Below are 18910 nucleotides of genomic sequence, written 5' to 3'. Positions count from 1 at the left end.
CCACAAATTGAAGCCTTTGATAAAGGAGGGTGAAAAGGTATGCAGTAGTGCTAGGGTATGTCTTGTCGATGGAAGAATATTTCTAGTTGGCATGAAACATTAGCAAATGTGTTGTGCTTTAATTCCTAGAAAGGATAAGATAGGTACTAGTGAAGTTCTACTTGAAGTTTCAAGTCTATTAACTAAGTATGGAGATGTCATCGCTAAAAATGTTCCAGAAGGGTTGCCACCAATAAGGAAAATCAGTCATCAAATAGATTTAGTCCCTAAAGCAAGTTTTCCTAATAATGTTGCTCATAGGATGACTCCTACTGAGACTGAGGTGCTAAACAAACAAGTTTAGGAGTTGTTGAGGAAGGTTTGATTTGAGAGAGCCTGAGTCCATGTGTAGCACTTGTAGTGCTTGCACCGAAGAAGGATGGAGAGTTGAGAATGTGTATAGACTCTCAGGCTATAAATAAAATAACCATCAGGTACCAATTTCCTTTTCAAAGGATGGATGATCTTATGGATTGCTTGAGTGGAGCTCAATACTTCACAAAGATAGATCTCAAGAGTAGCTATCACCAGATATAGATACAAGAGGAAGATGAGTGAAAGACTGCATTGAAGACCAAGGAGGGTCTATATGAGTTATTAGTCATGCCCTTTGGATTGACCAATGTGCCAAGCACCTTCATGTGGCTTATGAATGAGGTACGAAAGAAAATTTTGGGACAATTTGTTATTGTCTATATTGATGATATTTTGATTTTCAATAACTCTTTGGATGAACATTTATTACACATTCATAGTGTCCTTGAAAGGTTGAGGGAAGATAAATTATTGATTAATTTGAAGAAGTGTGGCTTTGTCAAAAGGGAGTTAGTCTATTTGGGGTTTGTTGTATCAGTTGATGGTCTCAAAATGGACCTAATGAAGGTGAAGGTCATCTTAGAATGACCTACTCCAAGGTCTGCCATTGAGGTCAGATCATTCCATGGTCTGGCTAGTTTTTATAGGAAGTTCATTAGGAATTTCAGTAGTATATGTACACCCCTAACTGAAACAATGAGGGGGGACATAAAAGAGTTCAAGTAGACTATAGGAGCTGCAATGAGTTTTAAACTGCTAAAGAAGAAGGTGACAGAGCAACCTGTGTTGGCATTTCCTTATTTCAACAAAGTGTTCTAGGTGGATTGTGATGCCAGTGGCCATGCTATTGGGGTTGTATTGAGGCAAGAAGGTAAACCTGATGAGAGCATTTTATGTCCCAAATTATATCATATTTTAACCTTCGTATAAGCCTTCACACTCATTTCAATCCCCATCTTCTATTCCATTTTCTCTTTCTATGTTGCATATGATCAAATATTTATGAGTAATATTTAATATAGTTATTCGATATAATATGTGAATAAATAGATGAAATTGTATTTATCTAACAATTTATGGTTCTTCTTGTCACCCACTATGCATCTTCCTATAGCTATTTTAGAAATACAAGGTTCCATCCACTTTGAAATGTATTGTTTGCTATATCTTATTGGCATTCATTATTTCCTCAACAATTTAAAGCATTATTCCTTCCAAGAGTATTGACCAAGGAGTATGTTGAGAAAGAACTTAACAGGAATAATTACCAACTAAAAATAAGGACAGTCAGTTTTGCATTTCCTTTTGCAAACAGATACATATGAATCTCAAAAATCTGAGACATGGGTATTGTACAGAACATGCCCAATTACAATCCCACGTGGTAGAATCTTCTAAACATGCATGATGGAAAAGTTAGAGGTTATTTTCAAAATGTGATTTTTCTGTTACAGGTTTGGATTTCAATTTTCAAAGTTTGTTCTATCTTTTGCTGATGTTACCAACTCAACATAAAACTCCTCCAACTTAGCTGAATCCATACGTGGACAATAGAGAATCCAATCAAGTATTGTTGCTAAGGAGATGAGATAGTGTCACATGAAAACTAGAACCACTAGACTCCAAACAATTTCAAATATTGTTGCAAATCATTTTTGGCTGAAGACAACATTGTTGTTGCAAAACATTGGATATTATGGCATGGGCATGATTATTGTTTCCTTAATAACAAACCTATTTTTATCCACCAAAAGAGTACGTGGGTATTAGTATTATAGGTTGTCTTCTATTTTATGCTGTCCATTTGTGAAGATATGAGAAGCAGCAATATCTTCCATATATGTCCATTGTTATAACAAACTAATTTCTGATTTGTGGGCTGAAAGCAAGTTTGTATGTACCTCATATTCCCTAGTTTTTAGCAAAACAAAATCATTTTTTTTGGTGCTATATTTGTAAGCTAAACACATATAAATATATGTGCTATGTAACATCAGAAAATGAAAAAAAAAAAAAATTGATCAATACTATAAACATTGCATGATTGAAATTTCTTGAGGAAGAACCATTTGAATTTCACCACTCAGCAAACTAAGGAGGAAGGGCCCACTCTGAAGAATGCTGGTGATTTTAGTAGCTTACGTTTGGTTTGTTTGATTTTGTTAATAGAATAAGATTTTCCTTCATTTCAATAGTTAGTTTTCATAAATAGTTTTGCAGGCAAATTAATATCATAGCTGGGTAAGAAATATTATCACGTTCTCATTACAGATTATTAATAATGACTAGAATATTCTAAATTTGCTATCATATTAAGAGATAAATCAACATAGAAAGATCAGATTTATATTAGTAATTAAACTATTATATTAGATTGCACATATGCTTGGTGTTGGTATTGTTTCTTTTAGATTAATTGAATTTGTGATTTGTTACATTTGTTATCCTCATAGTTGTAATATTTATTTATGTTTCTAATGTTCCTGTCACCAAGAAGTGACAGTTCCTGTTGCTGGGATTTTTTTTAGTTTTTCATAGATTATATCTGTGTGTTCTAGCTGCATTCATAATCCCTCATCTCACTGCTAGCATCCCTTGATGGCATATTGCTCGGACACCTTTCACAAGCTTACACTCTCGGATTGACACATGTAGACTAGCTGAACTTCATCATAAATTTTTTAATTCTTTTGTTGTTATTTGCCCTAGTTTTGGCCTACCATTTTGGTGTCATTGCTGGGGAAAGGTGTTAAAGGCATGTTAGTTTGCTGATTTGAGTTAGGAACAATGCGTTAGGATGAAATCTTTTGCAACTGCTAGCCTTGGTTAAGTAATTAATCTTAATTTGCGTTGGTTAAATCATATAGATGCATTGCTTTAGAGTTTTGTTTTAGAGTTTGCAAGTAGGCTTAAAAATTAGATTCATTAGTTACTTTAGAAACTAGATTTAATTTTATATTAGCATTAGTTGTTGTGAGCTATTGGTAAAGAAAAGACACTTTTGAAGATTTTTTTTAAAATAATGCATTCTCAAGGTTGTTCAAGTACATCAATTTTGCATTGCCCCTTGACCCCATTGGTGGCTGTCGCCCCCAGACCCTCGCCTTCAAATTTAAAAACAAAAAAGAAACTAGTGGGAAAATTGCGTTGACCAAAGGTGACATTTTTACATCCCTTGTACCTAATGAATGCATCTTAAAAGATATTGATCTTCCACTATCACAGGTATGCAAGAATTCTATCTCTATGCTTGAACATGAGAAAATCATTGATGAATTCTTAGAGCAATGCAATTTTGATGATGAAAATTTAACCATTTGTTATTCTAATTGCTCCAGGAAAGATGATCAATGCCTATGCTTGAACAATCAAGAGCTAGTGGTGAATGAGGTACAAATGTTTTGTGATCCCTACCAAGATAAGGGAGGAAGTGAACAAGAATTACTTGTAACTTATGAACCATTTGAAATACCAATCCAAGAAGATCAAGGTATGCATTATGTTGGTAACATATATTTTCACACTATCTCATTACAAAGCCAATATATTTCTTCAAAACATACTTCTCCACCTAGTATGTACAATGAATGTAATCAAACATGCTCACAACAACTTGTATTTCTCTCTTATATTCCACCATATCCATCCTTACCATCTTTATTCCACCCATCCTACTTATTTCCATCTACTTTATCTCCTCCAAAATTTTTACCATGTTCATTATCCCATTCACATTGCACTCCACCTTATCCACCAAAGGCAACTATACTGCCTCGTACAACACTTCATAATAAGGAGGTTAATAGTACATATAAAATTTCATGGATTTCTATACAATCTAATGATGTGCTTAAAATTGATAAATCAACATTGGAATATATTGATGCACTTAAGGAATGTGATTTTGGTTTACTTAAGTTAGAAGAACAATATTATTTATTAAATTATAATCTACTTTGTTCTTCTTTTCTACTTAGTGAATTCCAAATACCTACAAATGAGCCCATACTTCAATTTGCATCAATTTTAATTAATGGACTTATGAGTATGTGTGTTAATATCAATCATTCACTAAGAAATTTTAAGCCATATGCATTCCATACTCCGCAAACATGCTGCCAAATCCTCCAATATCTATATTTTATTACTCTTGTACTTATACATATTAATATTTGGAGGCCTTTTGTTAAAATGTGCATCCCTCACATACTTGTTGATTTGGGACCAATTATTGATTAAGCCCAATCATAAGGGATTATATGCATTAATGCCCAATATGTTACAATTGGATGATCTTTATTTCTCATTGTTGATTCTTCCATTGTCCTAAAGATGACCAAGTATAGTTTGGATGATTCATTTATTTAACAAGGACTGAGGTATTACTATCCATATATTTTGCATTCTTGGTTCTTATCTCCAGATGATCATTCATTGATTACACATGTTGATTTCTTGATTCCTTGGATGATTTGAATTCAATATAATTGTATAACCTATGGTTAATTTGGGAATACATCCATTGAATTATTGAAATATTTGATTTATCTATCATTCAATAAGGCTCACAAAATTCTAAAAGATGTGTTACTCTCTTCGGGTTACCTAATTTCTTTGGTTATCCTAATGATTTCATGACCTTGTAGCATGAAGTTAAGTTGGGGGGAATCCCTCCAATCTTGTGGTTCTTGGATGATTTCAAATTAAGCTTCATTGGTTGTTTCATTGGTTCTTTTAACAAACTTCCACATGTGACGTCTCCATCATTCAAGGTATGTGTTCTAGTGTTAATTAGCATTACTATTATAACACAAGAGTTTATTTGTATTTATCCATTCTATCAAGTATCTATTCATAGTAATAACTCTATCTATCATTTGTAAAACTAAATAACCTACTTAATGATAGAGTTATTGAATGGATGATATTTATTTACTATACTTGATGTGGTTATAGGTCTCTTTTGTGGTGTGATAATCTTAGAATCAATACCAGTTGATGATGCTTCTCTACACAAGCATTGCATAACACACTATGTTGGCTTTGTTCACATTGTGTGGGCTTGCTAGCTATCTGGTGCATATCCATTTCACTGGTGTTTCACTATTCAAGATCACATACAAATTTTGGCATAGGGTGTTCACCACTTTGAGATGAGATTTCCTACTTTGGTGATTAATTCAATGGACAAAAATATGCAACATGGTCTATGAGGTTCATGATTATTCAACAACACATCTTACAATACTTTGAATACAATGCCAATTGCTACACTCCTTCCTCGAGTTGTGTCTTTCTGGAGTTCTATGGACACATTGGTGACTATTATTGGTTTTCACTCCATACTCATGTATTTGGTAATGAAGGTGTGTTACTTACAACTTTCCATTTTGCTACAATGGATATTTCACAAGCTACACAAGAATAGGGTTTCATATCTTCAAGAGATGTCATCTTATTCTATCAGCATAGGGAAATATGAGAATCATCATTTTTGTGAGTAATACTCTTACCCAAATGTCCCAGTATGTTTTGAAGCTCTCCAATAAGTTTTTAGATTCAGTGGTCTGAGATACATAGATAAAAAATGTTTCTAGTGCAGTGGTTTGTGGTTCCAATTCTGATGAGGTTATTCTTGGTGATTATTTCAAGTTCCTTATGTAATCAACTCTCAACAGTGCCTTCTACAAGGTCATGGTCAAAAATCAAGCTTTAGATGGTATCAAATTTTTATCATCCATGTCAAGATTTCATTTCTTTGGTCATTCTATGTAGTTATTGAAAAATTGGAAAAAAAAAAAAATGAAAAAAAAGGGGGAAAAAGCAATAAAAATTTGAACAATGAAAACCTTCGAGTCTTGTTGGCCAGTTAATATCTGAAAACCAATTTCCAACAGACGTTAATTGCAAAATAAATTCTTAGTGGTGAAAACTGTTCTTACAATGCCATTAAGCAGTGAGTGATTGAAAATTGGCTTGCCAACGGTCACTTGTCATTATCAAAATGTGAAAAATTGAAAAAAACCCAAAAGAAAAATTTTTAAAAATTGAAAAATGGAATAATTGGTGTTCCTAGTTTTTTCTACTAATCATTCCTTTTAGGAACACTCATCGGCTTCAATAGTTCTTTTCATTCTTTGCACCTCCTATAGCTCTGATCCTCTTCAGCATCATCCTCACATCTTTGATCACCCATAGTCTGAGTTGCTTGTTCAGTTGAGGTGTTTTCAGTGGAATGTGCTACTTCCTATATGATCTAGATACTAGTTCAATTGGTGATGGCAGCCCCTCCAATTACAATCACTCTCCTAGTTTTTTTATTCCTTCCAATGGTCTTCTCTTCGATGCTTTTAGTCAGATGGTGCTATTTTGTGGTGTTGCAATTCTATATGCTTTTCTTTGTTTATTGTTGTAGACTCCTCCATAGTTGCCGAGTCACCCTATGTTTTGACATTGGTCTCTCTACACATGCATGTTGGTAAAACAATCCATTTTGTTTTTCCTTATTTTATCTCTTAACTTTATTTGTATTGCTTATTATATTTGATCATTATGCAACACCCTATCCTCTCCTTGTTTCCCATGGATAGTCAATCATTAAGTTGGGGGGACGACTGTCATCCTTTTATCTTCCATCCATCACCCTTAATAATCCCATCCTACTATCTATTGTATAATAGCCTTTATTTTGTCTTTCATCTCTCCTATTTCGCCCATTTAAACTCCTCTTGTGTAAATTGAGATAAATTTCTCCTATATGTAACCCTTTGAACCATGATGCTATAGAAAAAAAATTGAAAAAGAAGAAGAAAAGAGAAAAAAAGAAACACCTTATGAAAAGTCGGAAGTGATATCCCTATTGAAGAAGAAACATATCAAAGCTTGTCATGTAAAGTAAAGAAAGGGATTTGTGTTCATCTATGAGTTATCATGGTTTAGGGTGGAGACAAAGCTAAAAACCATAAACCTAAAGTTCTTTTAGTTAAAACTAAAGACCTCATGATCATAATGACTACACGAGAACGTGCAATAAGCTAAGTTAGGGGGAATGATGAGAGCATTTTATGTCCCAAATTATACCATATTTTAACCTTCGTATAAGCCTTCACACTCATTTCAATCCCCATCTTCTATTCCATTTTCTCCTTCTATGTTGCATATGATCAAATATTTATGAGTAATATTTAATATAGTTATTTGATAGAATATGTGAATAAATAGATGAAATTGTATTTATCTAACAATTTATGGTTCTTCCTATCACCCGCTATGCATCTTCCTATAGCTATTTCAAAAATACAAGGTTCCATCCACTTTGAAATTTATTGCTTGCTATATCTTATTGACATTCATTATTTCCTCAACAATTTAAAGCATTATTTCTTCCAAGAGTATTGACCAAGGAGTATGTTGAGAAAGAACTTAACAAGAATAATTACCAACTAAAAATAAGGACAGTCAGTTTTGCATTTCCTTTTGCAAATAGATACATATGAATCTCAAAAATTTGAGACATGGGTATTGTCCAGAACATGCCCAATTACAATCCCACGTGGTAGAATCTTCAGAACATGCATGATGGAAAAGTCAGAGGTTATTTTCAAAATGTGATTTTTCTATTACAGGTTTCGATTTCAATTTTCAAAGTTTGTTCTATCTTTTGTTGATATTACCAACTCAACATAAAACTCCTCCAACTTAGCTGAATTCATACGTGGACAATAGAGAATCCAATCAAGTATTGTTGCTAAGGAGATGAATTAGTCTCACATGAAAATCATATCCACTAAACTCCAAACAATTTCAAATATTGTTGCAAATCATTTTTGGTTGAAGAGAACATTGCTGTTGCAAAGCATTGGATATTATGGCATGGGCATGATTATTGTTTCCTTAATAACAAACCTGTTTTTATCCACCAAAAGAGTACGTGGGTATTAGTATTATAGGTTGTCATCTATTTTATGTTGTCCATTTGTGAAGATATGAGAAGCAACAATATCTTCCATATATGTCCACTATTATAACAAAGCAATTCCTAATTTGTGGGCTGAAAGCAAGTTTGTACGTACCTCATATTCCCTGGTTTTTAGCAAAACAAAATCATTTTGTTTGGTGTTATATTTGTAAGCTAAACACATATAAATATATGTGTTATGTAATATCAGAAAATGGAAAAAAAAAGCATTCTGATCAATAATATAAACATTGCATGATTGAAATTTCTTGAGGAAGAACCATTTGAATTTCATCACTCAGCAAACTGAGGAAGGGCCCACTCTGAAGAATGTTGGTGATTTCAATAGCTTAAATTTGGTTTGTTTGAGTTTTTTAATAGAATAAGATTTTCCTTCATTTCAATAGTTAGTTTTTATAAATAGTTATGCAGGCAAATTAATATAATAGTTGGGTAAGAAATATTATCACGTTCTCATTACAAATTATTAATAATGACTAGTATATTCTAAATTTGCTATCATATTAAGAGATAAATCAACATAGCAAGATCAAATTTATATTAGTAAACTATTATATTAGATTACTTATATGCCTAGTGTTGGTATTGTTTCTTTTAGATTAATTGAATTTGTGGTTTGTTACATTTGTTATCCTCATAGTTGTAATGTTTATTTTTGTTTCTAATGTTCCTGTCACTAGGAAGTGACAGTTCTTTTCGCTAGGATTTCTTTAGTTTTTCATAGATTCAATATGTGTGTTCTAGTTGCATTCATAATCGCTCATCTCATTGCTAGCATCCCTTGATGGCATATTGCTCAGACACCTTTCGCAAGCTTACATTCTTAGATTGACATGTATAGACCAGCTGAACTTCATCATAAAAATGTTAATTCTTTTGTTGTTATTTGCCCCAGTGTTGGCCTATCAAAACCTATTGCCTATTTTACTGAAAAATTGAATGATGCAAAAAAGAAGTATTATGTTTATGATCAAGAGTTCTATGCAATAGTTCAAGCCTTGAAGAAATAGAGGCATTGTTTGTTGTCAAAAGAATTTGTTTTGTATATTGATCACTAGGCATTGCAGTACCTAAATAGCCAAGGTAATTTGAATTAGAGACATTTGAAATGGGTAGAGTTCATGCAAAGCTATACATTTGTGTTGAAACATAGAAGTGGAAGGTCTAATAGGGTTGCAAATGCATAAAGTAGGAGAGAGTTGTTGCTGACAGTAATCCAGGTTGAAGTAATTAGGTTTGATGAACTCTAGAATCTATACCCTAAGGATCCTAACTTTGCAAATTCTTGGAAGGCTTGTAAAGAACCTATTACTCTAGACAAGACCAGTTGGCTAGATTACATGATTTAGGATGGTATGTTGTTCAAGGGAAGTCAATTGTGTATTCCAAGGAGTTCGATGAGGGAAAACTTGATCAAAGAGAAGCACAATGAAGGGATGACAAGAAACTTCGATCGAGATAAGACCATTGCCATTATTTGAGAACATTATTTTTGGCCTCAATTGTCATAAGATGTGAAGAAGTTTGTGCGGAGAGTTGTCAAGTATGTCAAATAGCCAAAGGATTTATTCAAAATACTGGACTCTATCAACCATTGCCTGTTCCATCAAAGCCTTGGGAGGACATAAGTATGGATTTTGTTCTTGGATTGCCAAGGACACAAAGGGGTTTAATGACTTAGTATTTGTGGTGGTTGCTAGGTTATGGATTTTGTTCTGGGATTGACAAGGACAGAAAGGGGTAATGACTTAGTATTTGTGGTGGTTGATAGGTTCTCCAAGATGGCACATTTCATTCCATGCCACAAGACTCATGATGCAGTGCATATTTCAAATTTATTTTTCAAAGAGGTGGTGAGGCTACATGGTCTCCCAAAAATTATTGTTTCTAACAGAGATACTAAATTTGTAGGGTATTTTTGGAGGACTTTGTCGAAGAAGTTGAAGATAGAATTGAAGTTCAGTTCTGCACATCATCCGTAGACTAATGGACAAACAGAAGTAGTAAATAGAAGTTTGAGAAATTTTCTGAGGTGTTTAGTAAGAGATAAACCCAAGCGATGGGATTTGATTCTACCATAAGCATAACTTGCTTACAATAATTCTGTAAATAGGAGTATTGGTAGATCACCATTCAAATTGTGTATGGGAGTAGTCCAAGGACTACACTAGAGCTGAGGAAGATGGAGCAAGGGGAGATGACAAGTACTGAGGCAGAAGACTTTGGTTAACATGTCAAGAACCTACATGAGGAGGTGTGAGAACATATTACCAAGGTGAACCTACATTATAAGGCTAGGGTAGATCAAAAGAGGAGACATAAGGAGTTTGATGTTGGAGATCAGGTTATGGTATATTTGAGGAAGGAACAATTTCTAGTGGGTACCTACAATAAGATAAAGATGAAGAAATTTGGCCCCTACAAAATTTTGAAGAAACATGATTTAGGGAATGCATATGAGGTGGAGTTACTAGATGGGATTCACATTTCTCCTATTTTCAATATTGTAGACTTAAAATAATATCATGATGATGGTGCAGATGAGGAGTTGATGATGGAGCCGTGTCCAATTCCTACTTCTGTGAAGGAAGAGATTGAAGAAATTCTAGATAGTCATGTGGATTAGAGTACCAAAAATAGGTAGTATGAAGAATACTTGGTGAAGTGGAAAGGATGACCAATAGAAGACTCAACTTGGATATCCGCAATGGAGGTTTTCCATTTGGGTTTTCCTCTACCAGCTATAAAGTGACAGGGTCACCTTTCAATCTACCTTGGGTGTCTAATGTAGGAGTATCCAGTGGTGTAAGGGCAATCCTATATCACCAAAAAATATGCTTAGTGTTAGTTTCTATTTAAAGTGTTTTCATTTTTGGATACCCATTTGGGTCAAATAAGGATTCCAACTCTCATAGCTCCACTATTGGTTCTCTGGGTTAGAGTTTTTGAGCACCTTAGGATATGTGCCAATGTAGAAAATAGGTTATTTTATAATTGAGCCATAATTATGATGAGTTAGAGGGTTTTAGTTGGAGGGATGATTATAATTGTAATTTAAAGCACTCCAAAAAAAGAATCAGGTCAAAAGGTTGTATAGTTTGAAAGTTATTATAGTTTTAAGTTGCTTGCAGACCTCCTAAGATCACTTCAAAGTCAGATTTATGGCACTAAACAGCCTTGTATGGGCCCAAAAAATGTTAGACAAGAAAATATTGTCCATAAGGCTATAGAACTCTTGGAGATATTTTTGAAAATGTAAACGGTTTGTCAATCAGAGATCAAAAGTTATGCCTCCTAGAAGTTGGACTACCATTTCTGGATTCTTCTAATTTTACACCTACTTCTGACAAATTTTCTAGAACCTTCTATTTTGGTAGTGGATGCCAAATGGAATATTCTAAAATGTATTCCTAACCCTAAACCTTATTTGGGTTACTTAAGGACATTTTAGGCATTGTAAAGGTAATTTTTGGTGGAGTTTGGGAGAAAGTACTGTGAGAAGGGTTTCCTCTAGAATCTGATAACATTGTAAGCCCATAGGGCATGTCGTGGAGTCTATTTTTGTTGTACTGGATGTAATAGCATATCACTTCTGATAATAATACTCCTCTTTTCCTATTGTGTTCATTTTTGTTTTGAATTGTGTCCTCATCAAAATTAAAGGATCTTACTGATACTTCATTCAAGTTCTATGACTTAGGTGATTTTCACAGAAGACTTAATTCTCAACCCATCCATCTGATTACCTAGAAATTGAAAGAGATTGTATTGATGGAAGCTATAAAATTTCCCATGGTTGTGTAGGCTCTATAGCTACTTAAAGAATGCATAGAAAGATATAATCTGGAGATGAAGGAAATCTTGCTTCTTGATCAGTTTATCCTTATCTCGATAAACGAGGCTTTGATGTAGTCTGCATTCAACATGCCAGTAAAGGAGGAATACTATGATATTGAATTTGGCTCCTTTGCATCCATGTTTAATGAAAATAAAAATTTGAGAAGAGAAGACATGCAGAGGACATAGTTCGAAACACCTTGTTCAATTGCCCTAGAAACCCTAAAAAATAGGGGTTTGGTGACAGTCCTATGAATGGACACCTTGGAAGTCTAAAACCTAGAAAATCTTGAAGCCTAGGAAGACCTTTGTAAGTATCCCTAAATAGATTTGGGGTCTACTTAAAGGAATTAAGGGTTATTCCAAGAATTTTTATTTTAGGAGGCTTAATTGGGCTAAAAAGGCGACAAGAACTAAAATCTTGAAAACCTAGAACTCAATGGAAAACCCAAAGAAGAATCCACCCAAATGGATCAAAATGGATTGAAGACAAGTAAGGAATAGTAAGGACAACTATTCCTAGTCACAGGAGTAGTTTGGGAGAAAAGTGGCTAAATTGAACCCATGAGTTTATAGTTGGATTGTGAAGCATAGGTGAGTGCTTGAAGTTTGTGGTGAGTTATATAAGGAGATAGGATCCTAGAAGTGATTTCTAAGTAGGGTGGTGAGGAATACCCTAGTAAGACCAAATAATAGGTCTTAGGAAGAGAAAGAATGCTCTTCAAAGTTAGTACTCCCCATCAAATTGGTATTAGAACTAATAAAAGGCTTGGGTATTGAGAAGTGTATGAAAAAGGGAAGTGAAACCATTGGAGAAAGAATTATAGTGACCAATGCAGTGTAGGCTAGATATTTGTCAAAGCAACAAGAAAAGAATAGACTTCTCAAAGAAATTGTAGAAGAAATGAAGCAAAAATTAGAAGAGGTTGCAGAGACTATAGAAAAGATGAAAGAACAGTTAGAAGTTGACAAAGACAAAGGAAAGAGTCAAGTAGAAGAAGAAATAGAGCTAGAACCAGACCCTCCATTAGCAAAGGAACCCTTCCTAAAAGCACTAAAGGCATTAAGTGGCAAGGCAAAAGAAGGCATTCATGTCTTCACTAGAAGAATGGATGTAGAATTAGTAATGGAATGGATTGAGGGTATGGAGAATCACTTTGAATATGATGGAATAATAGAGGTGCAACAGTTGAAGATAGCCAAATCAAGGCTGAGAGGACAAGCATTGACTTTTTGGAATGTTTTGCAAGAAGAAAGATAGAAGGAAGGCAAGAAGCCAAAAGTCAATTGGAAGAATATGGTTGCTAAAGTGAAAGAAAACTATCTACTTGAGGATTATGACATCCAACTACATAAGAAAATCACAAAATCTCAGACATAGAGACCTAGATGTGGCTGCCTACCTATACTAAGGAGTTTTAAAAACTAAGCCTTAGGTCTATAGCGTGATAAATTGAAAGCATTAAGGTTTCTAGGTATCTAAACAACCTTGAATGGAATATACAAGAAGAGTTGAGTCTCTTTACACTTACTACCCTCCATAGTTATTATCATATGGCTATTAAAGTGGGAGAAAAAATGAAAACAAAATAAGATCCAAGTACTAGAGGTAGAGGAAGAGGTCGATATTCTAGAGGAGGACTATTCTAAACACTCAGAGGTGACTCTAGATTCAAAGGAAGGGGATAACTTCATGTTGAGAAGGATCTTGATCAAAGCACCTACAAAGTAAAAGCACAAGCAGAGGAGGGCACTTTTTAGGGTCAAGTGTAAGATATTAGGCAAAGTAGGTAGGGTCATCATTGATTCAGGGTCTACTGATAATGTCATTTCAAAGGAAGCAATATAGAAGTTAAAGTTAACCAAGATTCCCCATGAGTGTCCCTACAAAGTCACTTTGTTGAACAAGGGGAAAAATATATTGGTAAATGAGTAAGTATAGGTTGAGTTCACCATAGGAAAGTATCAAGATAAAATACTTTGTGATGTATTACCAATGGATTTCTTAGTAAATGGATTTATCTTTTCTATAAAATAAATGATTAAAACTCTTTGTAGCCAATTCTCAAGACAAAAACAACTTTCCAACAGTTGAAGAATTGTTATTCTCTAATTCTTCTCTGAATTTTACTCAGGTTCAACTCCCTTGTCAGATGTTCAACATAAGTACTTTTTAAATGGGAATTACTTTTAACTAGAAAGCAATAAGGCATCCCATCTATTCTTGGATAGAGGGAAAATCAGATATATAAAAATGAAGTAAAATGATCAACACACATAACGATGGAAATACATAGTTTTTCCATCAGTACATGCATTCAAGAGAAACAATAACAAATTAACTAAATATTTAGAATCTACATTATTTATGGATCTAGTAACAGAAAGTAACTCCACAATTCAATATTGATTCAAGACTAAACCAACAAAGAATAACCCAAAGCATAAAATCTTTGAATAGTTTATGGGACCTTTCATTCATTCAAAAATCATTCTTATTTTTGTATGTTACTGATCATTCAAAATAATTGTAGAAAAACCAAAAGTAAGTACTAAACAAAAGTTTTCAGTTTGATATCAATCAAAAATTGCCAATACCTACTACTAAGTTTCATGCTTATATAGAGGATTGTTTGAGAATCTCTATTAAAGCTCAATTCTCAAATAGTTTAAGAAAGTAGTTGAAATAACCAATCCATGGAAACGCAGACCCAAAAACTAACTATTAAGAGTTTATCTCAAATGAACATAAAGCAATCAAATTTTTTAAGTGAGTCATTTACTTGCTTCTTAAGTGGCTTCTCTTCTTCTTCATCATCTTCCAAGTTGATTGATCCTTGTTCCAATTTCCATCCTCTATACGTGCCCATGAACTTAGACATCGTAGTCATATTTGGAATCTTTATACTTTGAAGCTAATTCTTCCATGTTTCCTTATCTTATTTCATCTTGGTCATACTATCTAGGTACTCAGGGAGTTGTTCATTGCACATGTCTACCATTGCCTCAACCTTGGTTATCTTAGTAAGATTAGATGTGGTAAGATCAACATTATTTTTAATCAGGTTCAGGGGTTCTTCATACTACTTGATTAATGTCTCAACATCAGAACTTCCTTCTTTGAAAGGTGTAGAATCAGTTGAGTTGATTGTCTGAATGTCCCTATTCACACTCTATAATGTAGTTTTGAACTTTTTATCAAAATATTGCATATGAGAGATGACTGAACCATAATTAGACACCCTCTAAGCTATTTTTTTCCACAAAATGTGAATCAAACTTGCATTGACATGTTGCAGTGAATTCTCCTCTAGGAATTTTCTTGAACCATATTCTTCTACCTCTGTGAATTGGGTGACCATGGCTGATAACCTTTCGGCTTCTATTTTCTAGATTGTCACTTGAAGACGAGATTCATTGAGAATGATCTCAACAAGTGTGAAGATTTTGTGCAAATATCGTATGAACTTAGCAACTAGGTTTACCACTTGATCTATCCAAATATTGACAACATATATCACAAATTTCCCCTTTTTCAAATTATCCATCAATTGCTGATTCTTAGGTGCACCTCGATCAAATGTGAGTTGTGTTTGATCATTGGATCTTGAATTCTATCCTTTCAGTGAGCTTATATATTCAGCCATTACATTTATTTTTGTCTTTATTATTTTCTTCTCAATTCCATCTTTTTGAGATTGCAAAACAATTTGCTTGGTATATGATTCCACCCTATGCTCTTTTGTTTCACGGTTGATTACTCCTAGGTCCATGTGAGTAACTTCAAAGTTGCTTAGATCAATCTCATTTGTACCCTCCTTGTGATTATATGTAGCCACTTTTGCAATGCTTTTACGTGTTACATTGTCAAACACTATCCTGGCAATGCTCTTAGTTCTCTTAGGTTTTGGAGTCCTAGTAGTGTACTTGCACACACTATCATGTACAGGAAAGAAAATAGGTACCAAGATTTTTTTCTTATTTACTAAAGTGACTAACCAATTTGGAGTGAAAATAACAAAATTTTGAGGTTCATTGTTCTTGGCTAGAGTATTCATAATTTCTATTCTCTGAGGAGATATGCCCACTGTCATCTAGACTCATTGATGATTGTCAATAAGTTCACCAACCAGTTCTTTGTTAGGTTCACTTTCAACTTGAATGGCTTCATTAGACCCCACTAGTGTTGACATCTTGGCTTTACTCTTGGATGGGTTTTTCACACTATTATCCATATTATCAGTTGCCATATTTTAAACTTTTCCTAAATTGCCCATCCAATTATTGAAGCTTCCTATTGTAACTTTGTGTTCTCCTGGTCATCGAAAACATTGTGTAAAGCCTTCTGAACCTTCCCATCATTCTTTGTGTTTGTTTGAACCTCTTTGAACCACTTTGAACCTCAGTTCAAAGTTGTTCAAAGCAGTTCAATCAAAGGGTTCTATGTTGACCATTTTTCCTATAGGTAATTCATGAAAAGACTAAGGAGTGTTCTTTTGAACTACTTCGAACCCCTTTGAATCTTGGTTCGAAGCAGTTTGAAGTAGTTCTACCACTAAGGCTCCTTGATAGAAATTGATTGTGGGTTGTTAAAAGATTTTGTTTTCCAATGGCATTAATTACCACGTTAGGAGGTAATAATTTAAAGGAGTGCCTTAATTTCAAGCATGGGAAATCGTCATCATGACTTGAAGTGGGAGATCATTTGCTAAAAAAGAAGGATTGGGTGTCAAACAAAGTTAATCATTGTTAGTCCAACTGCAAAGGGAAGTATTTAATAAAAAGGTCATGTCAAAAGATTTTGAATGTGTGAACCTAGCTGCAGTTGATTTGTTATGAATGCCTCATTGTGAGGCTGTACTTTTGCATGTATGTTCTCTTTCCCTTAAAAAGATCATAGATTTTCCTTTTTTTTTATCATGTGAAAAAAGGATTTGAAGAAGGAGCTACTAAGGGATAAGAAAAGAGGTCATTTTTCTCAGCAAGTTATAGGTGAGAAAATAGAAAAACCTTCTTTTTGTTCTACTGTCTGTGCATTTCAAGATAGAATCAGTTTGAGCCTTGCTTTCTTTGTTTAAGATGAAATCTGTGTTACATTTCTTTGGGAATGTTTCGAGTTTGGAATGCAAGAGACCTATTATTTGTGATACCAATTTAGAAGGTGTTAGATTAGAAATGTTACAATTGGATTTCCTTGAGTGAGTCGACAAATTGAATGGTTGTATGGAAATTTTGACTAGTTGTCTAATTGAAGCTGTAACTTTCCCTCTTGCCCTGTTAAGTTCTGAATTGCTCCAACTTTGTATTGATCATTATGATGTGAGAAGTAAAAATATCCAAAAAAAAGATGGGGAACCTATGTTGTTAATCTCTAGGGAAACTATTGCTTCGGTATTACGTCTACCAAAATGCACATTCACTGCATTTTCTCCCATCCAATCCTAGTTGAGTACCAAGAAACCCCAAGAGAATACCATAACATCCTAGCCAGGAAGTGGATAGAAAGTAATTATGGCGAAGGTTTAAGGCTACCTAAGATAGTCACAAAAGATCATCTAAAACCTCATATTCATGATCTTGTAGTACTGTTACACTGAGTTAAGGGTTCAGCCAATGTCGTCCTTTTTGAAGAATGGATGTTTCGATATGTAGAGATCATTTTAAAGGGGGAACAATGGATGGATTGGACTGAAATAATTGCTAGCTCATTAAGAACATGACTTAAACATGCCAAGAGTCTAAGGAAAATTTCTATATGGCCTCTTATCTTACATACTGCATTGCTTTTGTTAGTGATCTTACTTCCCTACCTCATGAAATTTGGAGTGAGCAAATAAAAATCTATTAATATTGTCCCCTACTTCAAAAAGATAAAGTGTTAGAAAATTTTAGAAAAGTACATGATGTATTGATAGAAAGTGTCCATCTATCCCTAACAAAGGAACCCATGCCTGGATTGTCCTCAGAAGCCTAGAAACTAATTCAAAACTATGGAAGCTATTACATACAGTTCCCTAAGTTCACCTATTTGAGAGTAGGTGGGTTTGAGGATGAGCCAATGAAGTTACCACGCTATGCACTTAACTGTTTTGTTTTAGCTAAAGTATGTAGGCAGTTATTCTTTTCATTAAAGATAATCTACCTAAAGAGAATTGGGAGTTAGTGTTTCCTATCAAGCTTGGTTCTTTGACTTGTAGAAGCATGATCAATGCCTCAGTCATAGGAAGTAATTTGTTTGGTTTTGGTTTTGGGTTTTACCAAGGAAGAAGAGATTTTGATAGTAAAAGATTTGCGGCTCAAGTTCTTGGTCTAAAGGGTTAGTCATCCACAATTCCACACTTGGAAGACTAATGGTAGGATTGTAAAGATGAAGAAGAAGTGTTAAAAAGAGACCACTCAAGATTAACACTTCAACAAATTAATTCCCTCAAATTGAAATTTCAACTAGAAGGAGTAGTTGAAGATGGTTTAGACATTGTTGAACTAGGGTGGGAGAAGGCTAGTGAATCAAGGCAACTAGAAGTGGATTGGAATCAAGAAGAAGAAGATGACATAAATCTAAGAACTAGATCCATTCTCACCCATATAGACAATTGGCTAAGGAGGCAGAGCATGAAAGTAGTCAATGAACTATCTCCAAAGATGGTTTCTTTTTTTGAACCATTGACCTCTGACATCCAAGATTCATCTCCTATTGCAAGTGGTGTGTCAACTCCTAGTAGGTAGAAAAGGATGCCAACT

Source organism: Cupressus sempervirens, chromosome 3 (assembly GCF_028749045.1).
Source record: "Cupressus sempervirens isolate cs-2001-9-10 chromosome 3, ASM2874904v1, whole genome shotgun sequence".
Classification (NCBI taxonomy): domain Eukaryota; kingdom Viridiplantae; phylum Streptophyta; class Pinopsida; order Cupressales; family Cupressaceae; genus Cupressus; species Cupressus sempervirens.
Note: the sequence above shows the minus strand (reverse complement) of the source record.